Raw genomic sequence first — 16,291 nt, forward strand, 5'->3', positions numbered from 1 at the left:
TAGACTGGGCAACATAATGGAAAGCTATCAGTTATTAGCCTAATCTGGGAAGGCTCTGGGGAGGAGGTGGTAGTATTTTGGGATCTCGAGTGTTAGCTGAGACTTGGCTTGGCCATGAGGTAGCAGGAGAGCAGGATGACCTCATGGAAAGGAGCTGGGCTGAGTGTCAGCAGACCTGAGTTGGAGTCCTGGCTCTACTGCTATCTGTGTGACTTCGGCCAAATCGCCCCCGTGCCTCCAGTAACTGCTGTGAGTTATTGCCATGAAAAATGAGCAGAAAAAGAAACTTATTGCAAGAATAAGATGAGATCATATCAAAGCATTTTGGAAACTGACAAGCATCCCTGCAAGACCTTGATAAAATTAGTAAAAGCCAAAAATGTAAGCTAAACTTGAAGATTCCAAATTCGAAATGTCACATTATTTAGCTAGCAAGAGAGGAGGCGAAATGTGAGAGTCAAATATGATTCTTTATTGTACAGCTTTGGCCAAAACTGCTATTTTATAAGCTTCAAGCCTTCAGAAGATAATAAAGTTGTGAGCAATAAAGACAGCTGGGGATCCCTGCAGAGGTTGCACAGAGACCATCAGTATGATATCCCAAGAGTGAAGAGTGGCTCCAGACTCACAAATGGTCTTCCACAAAAGTTCTTGCCTTTGCAATCCAGGTGAATGATGTCTTCCTAGATTCAAGCTCTACCACAACCAGCAGAGCACCCCAATGCGAGGATGCTCTCAGAGGTGTGGCCTGGGAGAGGCAACCTGCTGATCCTTGGACAGGGAAAAATAAGAAGCAGAAAAATATTGCCAGGAGGGGCTGGGGGCAGTGGCTCATGTCTGTAATCCCAGCACTTTGGGAGGCCGAGGTGGGTGGATAACCTGAGGTCGGGAGTTCGAGACCAGCCTGACCAACATGGAAAAACCCCATCTCTACTAAAAATAATAAAAAATTGTCCAGGCATGGTGGCAGATGTCTATAATCTCAGCTGCTCAGGAGACTGAGGCAGGAGAATTGCTCGAACCCAGGAGGTGGAGGTTGCAGTGAGCTGAAATCGCACCATTGCACTCCAGCCTGAGCAACAAAAGCTAAACTCCATCTCAAAAAAAAAACAAAAAATAGAGTCAGGAGAAAGAACAACTTGTGGTTTAACTGACTACAAGCTATGGTAAAGCCTGCTATGGCCCCTCTCCTCCTTCCAGTAAAACACTGACAAAGACAACGAAAATCCCAAAGCTGAAGATTTCCTGGAAGCCTCACATTGGGAATATTGGAACCATCTGTTAATCGATTTAGAAAGGACTCTCTACTGAGATGGCTGGTAGAGGGGGTAAGAAAGACAGTTAATGATCTGCCCACTCACATTTACTGCATGAACAGAGGCTGCCATCAGTCCAAGCAATAGTAGGAAAGCCCTTCTTGCCTTCCCTTCTCTCGGCAGCCCTACTCAGAACTATGGGCTGAATTCTATTCCCTGAAAAAAGACATGTGGAAGTCCTATCCCCTAGAACCTCAGAAAGTGAACTTATTTGGAAATCGGGCCTTAACAGAGGTCACCAAGTTAAAATGGGGTCATTAGGGTGGGGACTCTAATCCAATGATACTCTTGTCCTTATAAAAGGGGAAATTTGGACACAGAGACAGATGTGTATAGAGGGAAGCAGATGTGAAGGGATGCCGGAAGTAAGGAGAAGCATGTGAAGATGAAACAATACATCTACAACAAAGAAACACCGAAGATCTCCATCAGAGTAACCAGATGCTAGGAAAGAGACCTGCTACAGGCTCCCTCTCACAGCCTGCGGAACGGACCAGCTCTGCCAACATCTTCATCTCATCTCTGACTTCTGGCCTCTAGGACTGTGAGACAATGAATTTCTGTTGTTTTAAGTCACCCTGTGTGTGGTACTTTGCCATGGTACTTCCAAAAAACGAATTCATTTGGGTGCTTAAGGTTAGTACCAACGGCAGCTCTTTCTTCTCTGTGCCGGGAATGATTTCGAGACAGCCAGAATACTCTTTTACCAGCTCCATTCATATAGAGCAAAAGGACTGTTGAGAACACACCAACCCAAACCAATTGGGTTGCTGATAATTTACAGTTTCTTTTGTGAATACCAGCAAGTTCCTATAATTAGAAATCTAGGAGGGATCTAGGCGTGCTGCACCCCAACCAGTTTCATTTCCTGATATATGTTACCATGAAAGCATATCTCAAATCAAATTCTAGCACACATAAAAATATGGGCTAATTGAGAGAAACAAAAACAGGTAAGCAACTTGAAGTCTCAGCTCTCTGTCCTTTAGGCAATTTAACAAGTGCTTAACATGAAATTCTCACTCACAGTAAATACTATGATGCGAGAGGCTGAATTCTGTTAAACATCTAGTCTGACCAGGTGATGTAATCTTCCATCAGGCAACAGACTCAGATCTGAACCAGCTCCTAGTCCAAGGAACCACCACAGAGCTGACTAAAGCAATACATATCTGAAAAATAAAACCATCAAAGAAACCGAGGAAATTACTTAAGTATTACCTCCTCAAGAGATGTACACCCAGACAGTTTTATTATCAAGTCAGTTCAAACTTTCAAGGAACAGATAATCCCCACACAATATAAACTGTTCCTGAATAGTAAAAAAATAAAATAAAATTTAAACTGTCTCCTACAAGTAAGTATAATCTTAGCACCAAAATCTCACAAAGATAGCACCACACACACAAATCCTACAGAAAAATCAATTATGAACCCAAATTTTTAAGTGCTAAATAAAATATAAGACAACTGAACAAAATTGTATACTAAAAGATCATTTACCATGATCAACTAGATTTATCCAAGGAATGCTGATGTATTTTAATATTGGGAACTCTAATAACAAAATATATCATACATAAGCATGTAATAATCTCAGTAGATGCTAGAAAGGCATTTTTTTAATTGCTACACATATTCAGAATAAGAACTCAGAGAAAACTGAAAATAAAAATGATCTTCTCAACATGGTAAAGAGCATTTGTCTTAAACAAATAAGTCATATCTGAAGAGTCAAACACTGGGCACTTTCCTATTAAAAATCAGGGAAAATACGACTACCATTATTATTTAACACTTTCTTGAAAATCTGGCCAATTAAATGGGCTATAAAACAGAAGTTGGTTTATAATCATTACACAGAAAAAGCAAATTACTAATTGATTCAAAGCAGGATTATATACCTGGAAAATCTAGTAAATAACTATATAACTATGAGAGCTTAATAAAGTGTCCAGATAAAATAGGTAAAAATACAAAGCTATAGATTTCATGTATAGCAGCCATGAGCTCTTAAATAACATAATGAAAAAAGGTTGTATTCACAATAACAAAAAATATTTTGGAAATGCCAAACAGGAAGTATGCAGATTCCATATCAAGAAAACTATCAAATATGACTGGGACCTATAAAAATAGTGGCTAACAGCATTTCATACAGACTTTTCCAACCTTCCATAAGGGTTAGGCGAACAAGATCTAATTATGATTAGATCTGCAATGCCTAAAACAGGACCAGTACACAGTACATGTCCACACTAGTAAGCTCTCTCTCTAATTTTTGGCTGACAAGAATTGTATCCATTCAGGGACCAGGATGAGAGAGTGGCCCCTATTTGGACATGAAAACTAGGGCAGAGAAAAAGACAGTGTAATGATGCTGAAAGCAGGGCACTTCGACATGGCATATGTCACTTCTGATCACTGTCGATTGGCCAAAGCAAGTCACATGGCAGAACCAGATTTCCTTAAGAATGAATAATCCTCTCACAGGGAGGAGCACACAAAATTTAAAGTGGTTTCCAATAAATATATAGTCAGTGTTCAGTGGAGATAGATGGAAGAAGTCTTCCATAAATACATATTGAGGAATATATAAAGGAAGACACAAAGATACAGAAAAGTAGGAACTCACCTACCAATGACAACCAAGGTTGAATTAATGTTAGAATAGGGCCCAAATTTCCCCTATGATAACACCAGTCAAACTAGACTAAGTAAAATACAGACATTGTTTGGTTTCCTGATATGCCTGTCCTTTCAACATTTCAGAGAACACAACTAATCAAACGTAGGGAGATGCTGTATCAATTCCACCAGTGAAGTAGAGACAGCAAAAACCTTGGAAACACATGAAGAAATTGACAAAACTATAGTTGCAGGGGGAGTCATTCATATAACATCTTCAGGCTTCTCCAGTTCAAGTAGATCGAACATACATACACAGGTATCCAGGAAGAGTAATAGGATATCAAGAATTTAAGTAACACATTAATATGTTTGATTGAATAGATGTATATCAAACCTCAGATATACTCAGAAAACACATATATTTTTTTCAAGTGCCATGGAACATTAACAAAATATGTTCATATATTAAGCCACAAAGAAAATCTTACTATTTTCCAAAAAGTAGAAACAATGCAGACCGCATTCTCACATTCTCTAACCACAATGTAATAAACCCAGAAATTCATAACAGAAGAATTTTTTTAAAACACTAGAAATGTCAAATGCTCTTAAATAACTCTTGAGACAAAGAATAAATAAAAACTACGAGTACAGCTTATTTAAAAAATTATGACAAAGAAGAACAGAACATGTAAAACGTAGGGGTTGGGGCCAAAGATATACTGAGGAAAATTAATAGCACTGAGATTTTATTATTAAACAAGAAAGAAAGTATGTGAATGAAGTATCCAATTCAATAAGCTAAAATAGAACAAAAAATAAATCTAAAAAATGCAGGTAGAGGAAGTAGACAAAGTTATTTTTTAAATGTATTTAGTAAAACTAAAAAATCTTTAAATTGATTTTTAAAACTTGGTTTTTTAATAAAAATTATATAATAAAACAGGTTCTAGACAAGGTTAGTTGCACAGAGAGAGAGTGGCTAAAGACCTCTTACTAAATAAGCATATATTATTTTTATAGCAGAAAAAAGTGGAAGTTTAACTTTTAGAAAAGCCAGAGCAAAAATACAAATATGAAGCATGAGGAATATAAAAAAGCAATGCAACCACAATCAAGAAAAGATATTATACTGAATTTATAAGAAAATATTATTAGCAACTATAGGCTTCTAGATTTGAAAAGTACATTTCCTCAAGAACATTAATTCTTAAAAATTTCTCTACAAGAGGAAAAAACTTTAATAAATCAGAAAGGAGGATGGGGTGGTGTGTGTGTGTGTGTGTGTGTGTGTGTGTGTGTGTGTGTGTTTATGTGTGTGCATTTTAGCAACTATTCCCCAAATGGCACCAGATGCAAATAGTTTTACAGACTAAATTTTTCAAACTTTCAAGGAACAAGTATTCTGTACACGTTAAAGTTTGCCAAACTATTAAAAAGCAAAACATGGAAAACCTCAAAATTTAGTGGACCTGGTATAACATGATACAAACCCTGAAGAGATGACCTATGTGACCATACCACAGAGTGCTACCCAGCTATCAAAAACAGCAACACGATGGCTCTTAGACACATAGGATGCAGTTTAAAAAGTGACAACAGAAAGAGATCTGTTGTCAGAAAAAAATTAACAGTACAGGCCACATGATAATACACATTCTAAATGACAGCATCAAATAAACAAATGCAAATTTAAAATGTTAGAATAGCTGTTTATGGGAGGTGGGAAGTAAGAGAATGGGAATAGGGTAGAGGAATAAATGAGAATAAATAAACAAACAAACATAATATAAATGTCATAGGCAGATAAATACTATGCTTCAAAATAGGTCAGTGCAAGAGACCAGAAAGACCAGAGATTGGCATGACAAGTCAGTACTACATTACCTTCATTTTAATATTTCTGATATCAGGATGTGACTCAAGAATTTTGGCCAAATGCAGTGGCTCACACCTGTCATCCCCACACTTTGGGAGGCCGAGGTGGGTGTCTTACCTGGTAAGGAGTTCAAGACCAGCCTGGCCAACATGATGAAACCTGGTCACTACTAAAAATACAGAAAATCAGCCACGCATGGTGGTGAATGCCTGTCAACCCAGCTACTCAGGAGGTTGAGGCAGGAGAATTGCTTGAATCTGGGAGGTGGAGGCTGCAGTGAGCTGAGATCATGCCATTGCATTCCAGCCTGGGCGACAGAATAGGACTGTGTTTCTATTAAAAAAAAAAAAAATTCAACTTGCTTTGGTTTCTAAGTTAGAGGTGAATCTCACAATCATTTGAATCTGAGAATCAAGGAAACAAATCCTATGACATTCCAAACAGTTGAGACAGAATGGTTAAGTGAATAAATGATTCTAGGACAATAAGTTAAACTTTTAGGGAAAAAAAATGTTTAAGGTTAAATTCCTTCCTTACGCTATATGGCAAAATAGATTTCATATGGTCTAAGACAATAAATTTGAAAAAAAATCAACAAGACAGAACATGTGTCCTCATTATCATAAAACTATACTGTCTACCTGAGATAGTATAATAGATATTTGGCATTTTTTGGCCACCTAGAAACGGAGTACCTTTTCCAATGTTAGGAAATGTTGCCATTATATGACATAGGATGCAGGCTCTTTACACAGCAGATACCAGAAAGTGCCCAGTAATACTGGAATTGCTATGCCCATAAATTGACTATTTGTACACCACTTCAAATCAGGTTTTGGAAAAATAGCTGAAAGTATCAGAAAATATTTCAAGCTATAATGTTCAGCTCAAAAACAAAATCTAATCAAGTTTTAAAATATATACTCACACATGCATGCACATATAGACACATACATCATTACATGAAAAATGACTGGCCGGGCGCCTCTAGTCCCAGCAGTTTGGGAGGCCAAGGCAGATGACCTGAGGTCAGGAGTTCAAGACCAGCCTGACCCACATGGTGAAACCCACTATCTACTAAAAATACAAAAATTAGCCAGGTGTGGTGGCAGGCTCCTATAATCCCAGCTACTTGGGAGGCTGAGGCAGGAGAATTGCTTGAACCCGGGAGGTGGAGATTGCAGTGAGCACCCAGCCCAGGTGACTAGAGTGAAACTATATCTTAAATAAATAAAGACAAAGAAAAAAAATCACAAAACTATTAACAGTAGTCACTATTGAGTGGCAGGATTTGGGGCAAATTTTTACTGTCTTCTGTATACTTTTCTAAATGTTACTGAACTTCCTCATCATCTGCCCATACCTAAATGAGTTGGAGAAGTAACTGTCCCAACTGGCCAGTAACTGATGGCAGAGCCTGAGGGCAAGATGTACTCAGACAGAGAAAAAGTCATTAGCTAAATAAATCAGATTCTCTCTCTGAATTGTTTGAACTCGAAAATGTCACTCAAATGGTATGTGGAAAGAGAGGGCATGGGGTAGAATGGGGCAGTGTGTGAGTCACAGCAGACCAAAAATATAAGAAAGGAGGTTATATGTGAGAAGAAGCTAGCAGGTAGAGAAAAATGGGGGTTGGTAAGTAGTGGGGGAGAAGTAAGAGACAGAGAGGAAAGCAACCCAGGCTGAATAAGTGAGTTACATTAATAGGGGACGCTTTAGAGGAAAGATTCGTGAACTTCAGCTGCTTCGGGCCCTGCAAATGCTTTGGATCTCATACGAGTCCTGGAGGCCCAATAAAACCACGGTTATTAGTCTTAGTGGCTTATGAAACATTTTTTTCTCTTTTTGATCTTTACAACAACAAAAACACAGTTTATAACCTATGAAAAACCTATGTTTTGTAAAAAAAAATCTGTAAATCCACTAAAATAGACAGGGAACTTTCCAATATCAATGTTAACATTAGTTATCTCTAAGTAGTGAAATTATAAGTGTTTTGTTTATTTTTTCTTCTTTATACTTTTGGCATTTTTCAAGTTTTCCACAATGAACATATACTACTTTTATAATTATTTATAAAACAAATAAATGCTCTTTTAAATGGCGTGTGTGTGAATATGTTCCATTGACCTCAGTCTGATAAAAACCCTTCATAAATTTCACTAGTTTCCTTGCTGAACAAAGACCAAGACCTTTGCTGATATGCATCTATTTCCCACATTTTTTACAACTAAATTAAATAACCAAGTGTAGCCATTCTGGGCCAAAGTTAGTATGCAAGGTCAATAGATTTCCCCTGCAGTGACTGCGTAGATCCAACATACTTAGAATGGTCACCCATTGACTCATCAAATAAGCATTAGTGTTCTGGAACAGGAAATATGTATCCATTTGAGCAGTGAAGGCATTTGTTTACAGAGCAATCAGCTGGATCCCAGTATCCCTTAAATCAGATTGCAGAAACAGGACTTCACAACAGAGTACTCCACCCTTCCCATGTGACACCTCTTTTGATGTCAGACTTTAAGAACCCATTCCATCAGTATCCTTTTGCAGAAAGCCCCCTCTTCCAAAGGGGAGAAACAACTCAAAGCAAACAGATAAACTGAAAGAGAAAGAAAGTCAAAGCGGGCAGTGCAGGTGGAAGGAAGTGCTCGGTTTCTCTCCACCCTCCACCGCTTTGCCCACGCTCCTCCCTTAGTCCCAGTGGAATGACCTTGCTCTTATCAAAGCTGCTTCTCATTGGCATGAAATGGACATGGTGGAAACTTGAAGAGATTCTAACACTGAAGTATGTGAAACCTTGAGCAAGACATTGAAGCTTTTTGAGTTTCATCGATAAAATGAAGAGGTTGCACTAGACATTAGGTGATCCGGAATTATTCTGGCGGCCTAGGGATCTAGGCATAAGATACCATAATTAAAAGCAAGTATGCCTACCAGGAAGGACACAAATGTCATGATGCTTCCCAGGCCTGCTGTCTCTGGGAATATTTTAGGAGACCTGGATGGCACTCCTGTAAACACAGATACCCTTCCTTTAGCACTCAGTGAAGGAGCTCCTTGTACACTTACACTGTCCTTTGCCTACAGATCAGCTGTTGGAAATACATTACAAAGAGCTGGGAGTTTGGGACATTCAGACCACCCTCCAAAGTCTGAGTTTTGATTTTACAAAAATTTTTGATATGTGTTTTCAAGGCACGTCTAGCAAAATAACTCCCCAGTTCTAAAAAGTCCTGAACTTTAAAAGGCTTCTCAAGTACCAACTCATGCTCCAAAGATAAATTTGAAAGGAGTGGAGTGGAAGTGAGTCATAAACATGTGGATTAAATTTCCCACAAGTAACCAACCTTTTGAAAACTGGGAGAATTGTGCCTCGGAAAAAAAAAAAGACTTAATTCTACAAAACTCAAAATCATCTCTAAAAGAATTGAGACATTTGCCGAGTCTTTGACTAAAGGGGGCAACACTTCAACTTAATCTCCTTTGATCTGATCTGCAGAGTCAGGGTAATCCAAATTGCTATTCGCTATACTTTCCATCATGACACTGCACAGCCTCAGTGTCCCCAGACAATGCATGAGTACAGAGCTGTGAGCCCACCCTGGCATGCAGTTTGTCAGTCTGTACATCACTCAAGTGTCCCACTCAGCTGGGGTCAATTCTCAGCATTGTAATGGTCACCTCAGTTCTAGATTTCTAAATTCAAGATTCTTAGTGATGACACAAGAGATGAAATACCACCTTCAGGTTTTTAGAAGCAGAGAAATGCTTGCCATACCAACGCATGCAGGAGCAGAGCGTGTACCCTCACTAGGGTTACAGCCATCAGAAAATCCTAGCTTTCATTGCAACTAGTTTCATTGCAACTTTTCTACCTATGATCATTCCCTGTAGACCTTGTTTTCCCCCACAAACTACCTACTAACCTTTATTTTTCTCTACTAGCAAATGACTCATAAGGATTTCTCATTGTCTATCTCGGTATTCTCATCAACCACTCACTACTCAGCCCCTGAAAACTGGCTCCTGCTCAGTATGTCTCAGTCATTCTTTTTCACCTGGAATCTTGTCCCAATCCATGTCTCCAGTCTTATTTATTATTCTTTTCTTACTTTGGTCTACTCTCTGACCAGACTGAACTTCCTAGTGTTTCCTCTTCATGCCAGAGGATTTCCCAACACAGTAGGTTTACTTGTAACTTCCATCTGCAGAGGGCAAAAATCCCAAGATTCGCCCAATTGCCCTTAAATGCCAAGTACATCATAATAATTACCAGGTTCCTTAAATACCCATCAGTGGTAGACTGGATAAAGAAAATGCCGTACATACACATTGTGGAATACTATGCAGCCATAAAAAAGAACAAGAGCATGTTATTTGCAGCAACATGGATGGAGCTGGAGACCATTATCTTGACAAACTAATGCAGAAAGAGAAAACCAAATATCGCATGTTCGCACTTATTTTAAGTGGGAGCTAAATATTAAGAACACATGGACACAAAGAGGGGAACAACAGACACTGGGTCCTACTTGAGAGTAGCAATCAGGAGGAGGGAGAGGATTTTTTTAAAATCCTCTTGGATGCAATGCTTAGTACCTGGATGATGTAACAATCTGTACACTAAACCCTTGTAAATATGCCTATATAACATATAACTGGTGCATGTATAAACATATACTAGTTTACCTACATAACAAACCTGCACATGCACCCCGAACCTAAAATAAGCTAAAAGAAAAAAATGGAAAATAAAAAAATACAATTACCAGGTTGCTTCTCCTGCCACCCTGCCCCCTCAAAATACGCTAATTTCTATCTAAATACAAAATGCATTTTGTATTTTTCCTTCATTTACAGCTCTTACCACATCGCATACTACAATTATTTATACATTTATCATAAGTAACAATCACTGATGACAAGGACATGAACCCATGTTTTTTTGTATCCCACAAAGGGTCAAGTGTCATGTTTTGCACATAATGGTGTTTGTTGAAAGAAAAGCGTCCTTCTTTTAGGTCATCAGCCTCCTCATCTGTAAAATTGGCAGGTTTGGCACAATGTGCTTCAGAGGAACTTATAGCACAAAATTTTTATGGATAAGATCCTGGAATACCAGGTGAGAATACAAACCTGAAATGGTGCCACCAGGTAGAAAGACAAGCATTGAGAGTTGAGGTCTACTAATAAATATTTAATAAAAGTTCCCTCTGCCCTTTAATGGTGGGCTCAGTAAGGCAGATCTCCCTACCCATGAGAGTATGAGGAGCCTGCAAGTAATGGTGCTGCTTTGTTGAATGAATCACACACCCCATGGACAGGGGGAGATAAAATGAGAAGGATTCCATTTCACACGAGAGCAACTTTCCTAAATATCTTCAAATCAATTTCCTAAGAATTAACCTATAAAAGCTGTTTTTCAAGCCTTCCAGATAGACCCAGTCTATTTTATAAACACTTTCTCAGATTTATGTCTGGCCTATAAAAACCAGGCTGGGTCTTTGGTTGAGGGCAGGAAGACTCATATTTGGCTCTAATATCCTGGAGCTACACTACAATGTTATTTGCTAAGCCAACGCTGGGGGCCTTCTTCTTAGGTGAATCTTCCTTATAAGGAGGTCTTTTTTTAGACTTCAATAACTATTCTCACTTTGGAGAGCCTCCAAGATGGATTGTCCATATACCTAGCTCTATAGCCAAGAGAGATATAGTGAGGTTCTCATTTATTTAGACAAAGCTTTGATAACCAGAATCAACTATTCTCTCTCAGCCCGAAGCTTACAGTGCAGCCAAAAGTCTTCAAGGAATAAATGCACTTGTAAAACACAGAGTTTGTGAGCACTCGGAAAAACTGTCACCTGTAAAACTGCACAGGCACGTCCTGTCTGAGTCATCCGAAATACAGAAATGAATTTTTTTAATATCATTTTTTAAAATTATACTTTAAGCTCTGGGATACATGTGCAGAATATGCATGTTTGTTACATAGGTATACACATGCCATGGTGGTTTGCTGTACCCATCAGCCCATCATCTACATTAGATATTTCTCCTAATGCTATTCCTCCCCTAGCTCCCAAACCCCCAACAGGCCTTGGTGTGTGATGTTCCCCTCCCTGTGTTCTCATTGTTCAACTCCCGCGTGTAAGTGAGAACATGTGTTTGGTTTTCTGTTCCTGTGTTAGTTTGCTGAGAATGATGGTTAGAAAGGAATTTTAATCAAAGAAGGTGGCTACAGTAGGTGTAAGGACTCCTACTGGGGCCACAGACAGCACATTCAGCTCTTGAGGGAAAATAGATCTTGTGGAGACCAAGCCCAGGGACATTTTAGGAGTGAGAAGACATAGGAAATATAATTGATAGAATGACAAATGAATATTAATTCAACTCTCTTCATTCAAATATTTTTTTCCGATACCGTGCCCTGCTCTGTTGTATATCTTAGGCAGCTTTAATCAGGAGCTGCGAACTTTAGAGAAAATTATTTTTTGAAGTAGCTAAACAGAAAGGAGAACTTGGAACCCATAATCAAGGGGAAAATAAGAACAAAACTGAAGCTTTGCCTTCAGATCTAGATGGGACACTGAGCTCAAGCCACAAACTTTTCTTACCGCCCCATTCCTAGAATTGGCAGGAGAATATTTAAATACAGTAGTGCATAACTGTACTCAACAAGAAGAGGTGTTCTCAGTAGACCAGAAATTAGTAGAAAATACAGAAAGACAAACTGCAAGGGTGATCAAATGGTGAAGAGAGCAGCCTCCCTCTCCCTTCATCCCCTTCCCCAGCAACCTTCTTCAGTTTTAAGAAAGAGAGCTCTCTCTAAGACCCTCTCACCATCTCACTCAAGTTTGAAGGCCACAGTTAAAATTGATTACTTATCAGTTATCTAAAAGAACAGCAGGAACAACCATGTCACATCCCTCCTCCCTGTGACTCACAGTCCCTTTCAGGTGTCCAACTGTGCTAAAATGATCTATTATCACTGGGACTGTCTTCCCCATATTTTGTACTCTCTCCAGTCTGATCCAAAAATTCACCACCATCCCATTGCCCTCTGACCCCTTTCAGTGAGATCTCTGGGATTCCTGATTATGACCAGCACACTTCCCTTGTATTCTCAATGTCTTCTCTGAAAGCCTCGCCTGGGTCTCCACTGAGACTTCTACAACTCTCTCATGTTGGTGTATTCCTCTCACGCCCAAGTGCCAGAACCAAGAAATAGAGTAGGAGTCTTCCTTTCTCCCAGCTGCCTCTTGCAAACCACGTTTCCTGCTTCAGAAATTCAGTCTATGTTTGGAAAGACAGCAATTCTCTTCCTCCATCTTTGTCATAGCATGAGCATTTGTTCCATCTCTCTACGTAAAACAGGAAGGATTTGCATGGAAGTGTTAATTAAAAAAAACTGGCACAGAATGAGATGTACGGTGAGTTTTATGTTTTCTTTGTATATTGTTGTTTTAATAAATACGCACCACTGGCTGGGCGCAATGGCTCATGCCTATAATCCAAGCACTTTGGGAGGCCAAGGCAGGTGGATCGCTTGAGGTCAGGAGTTTGAGACCAGCCTGGCCAACGTGGTAAAACCCTGTCTCTACAAAAAAATACAAAAATTAGCCGGGCGTGGTGCCTCATGCCTGCGGTCCTGACTACTCGGGAAGCTGAGGCAGGAGAACTAAGTGAACCTGGGTGGTAGAGGTTGCAATGAGCCAAGATTCTGCCACTGCATTCCAGCCTGGGCAATAAAGCAAGACTCCATCTCAAAAAATAAATATAAATAAATAATAATAAATAAATATGCACTCCTTTTGTTACCTTCCTTATTTCTTTTTTTATTTAATTTCTTCTTATTGCAATGTCTTCTTTGTTTAGGTTTTCTCTTTTACTAACTTTTTGAGTCAAATGATTAATTCATTGATTTTCAACTTTTTGTTTTTTCTAGTATATAAATCTATATCTCACATATATTGCTGTGATTGTTGTGTAATTCTAAATATTTCAGAACTCCTGACATGATTTTTTTAAAAATACTTCTTAGAAATATAGTATCTATTTAAAAGAATGGGGGGTTATTTTTTACTTTTAAAAAATGATTTCCTATTTTAATGTATGGTAGTCAAAGAATATAGTCAGTACAATATCAATTATGTGTTCTTTGTAGTCACTAAATATAATGGTTCTGTATGCTTGAAAAAAATTGGGGAAAGTTGTTCATGGATATATATTTAAGAACAGACAGAGTCATCCCTTGTCTTCTTGATTTATTAGATTCTGATAGAGATATGTTGACACCTATCATTGTGAATGTATTAATTTTCTTTATAGTTCTGTTGATTTTCCTTTGTGTGTATGTGTGTGTGTGTGCGCTTTTTTTTTTTTTTTTTTTTTTTTTTTTTTTTTTTTTTTTTTTTTTTTTTTTTTTTTTTTTTTTGAGACAGAGTTTCACTCTGCCACTCAGGCTGGAGTGCAGTGGTGTGATCTCTGCTTACTGCAACCTCTGCCTCTGCCTCCAAGGTTCCAGCAATTCTCCTGCCTCAGCCTCCTGAGTAGCTGGGACTATAGGCATGCACCACCATGCCCAGGCAATTTTTGTATTTTTAGTAGAAATGGGGTTTCACCATGTTGGCCAGGCTGGTCTTGAACTTTTGACCTCAAGTAATCCACCCGCCTCGGCCTCCCAAAGTGCTGGGATTACAGGCATGAGCCACCACACCCAGCCCATTTTCCCTTATATTTTTAAGTCTATATCATTAGACTAGAATTTTTGTAACTTTCTCATGAATGCTTTTACTAATTACTAGTAATGTTTTTTATCCACACCAATGCATTTTGTCTTAAAATCAATTTTGTCTAACAAAAATTTCACTACTCAAATTTTCTTTGTTTTGTTTTTCCTGGTACATATTTTTTACCACTTCTTCGTTTAAGCCATTATATCTGAAGTCAATATTTAAGTCAATCAATCAATTAATAATTTATCTCCTAAGTAAAATGAAATTAGAATTGTTTAATCCAATTTGAAAAGTTTTCTTTTAACTAATAATTTAAGCTATTTATATTTATTATGATTGCTGGTACATTTAGTATTACAGTTGATCCTGGAACAACATGGGAGTTAGAAACACCAACCCCATGCAGTCAAAAATCCACCTATAACTTTCAACCACCCAAAAACTTAACTACACATAGTGTGCCCTTGACTGAAAGCCTTACATACAACATATCAACAGTTAACACATATTTTGTATATGTATTATATACTGTATTCTTACAATAAAGTAAGCTAGAGAAAAGATGTTATTTTCTCTAACATATTTTAAAATCATAAGGAAGAGAAAATATATGTACTAATCATTAAATGGAAGTGGATCATCATAAAGATTTTCATTCTTGTCTTCACATGGAGTAGGCTGAGGAAGAGGAGGGGTTGGTGTTCCTGTCTCAGAGGTGGCAGAGGTGGAAGAAAAATCCATGTATAAGTGGATCCACATAGTTCAAACTCATGTTGTTCAAGGATCAACTGTACTTCTGTTATTTTGCATTTACAATTAATATGCTTTTTCTTTGTTTCCTTTTTATTCTCTCCTGTCTTCTATTAAATTGATTTAGTTTTTTTCATTCTTACTTTTCCCTTCTACTAGCCTGAAAAGTACACATTCTAATTTGTTCTTTTAGTTATTTAAAATGCATATTTGACATTAAAAAAAGAAAATCAAGCCAATCAAACTCAGGCAAGAAACAGTTCAGTTCTGATTACCTTTTCCAAGCTACCATTTTATGTTTAATATATTAATTTTTTCTTGTTTTTAATCCTCTCTTCCAAATTAGCTCCTTGTTTATATGTTGTTTATTTCAAGTTATCAAAATGTTTGCCAATGTGTTTTGTACCAATGTAACTGCAATTCCACTCCAGTCCTCTGTGTTGAATTTCCTCCTTCTGAAGCTGATATTTTAGTAGTTATTTCAGCAAGAGTCATTTTCTTTTGAAAACGTTCTTATTTCGCCCTCATGTTGAATGACACTTTTAGCTGGGTATAGAATTCTAGGATGATGGTTGTTTCCATTAGCACATTGAAGACATAATTACATCATATGCTGACATATTGCTTAGGAAAAGTCTGCCTATCTCAGTTGTTTTTTTTTTGTAGATATTTCATCTTTTATTCTCATTGTTTTTGGATTTTTTCCTTGTCTTCAATGTTAGACAGTTTTAGCCTAATGTGTCTAGGTAGAGCTTATTTTTTAATGTTGCTTGAGATTCTACACACCATTTAAATCCAGGAATTTAAGGACAATAATTTATGTCTTATTTTCAAATCTAGAAAATTGTTTGCTATTTAAAAGAAACTATTATCGGCCGGGCGCGGTGGCTCACGCCTGTAATCCCAGCACTTTGGGAGGCTGAGGCGGGTGGATCACGAGGTCAAGAGATCGAGACCATCCTGGTCAACATGGT

Source organism: Cebus imitator, unplaced genomic scaffold, assembly GCF_001604975.1.
Source record: "Cebus imitator isolate Cc_AM_T3 unplaced genomic scaffold, Cebus_imitator-1.0 Scaffold72, whole genome shotgun sequence".
Lineage (NCBI taxonomy): Eukaryota > Metazoa > Chordata > Mammalia > Primates > Cebidae > Cebus > Cebus imitator.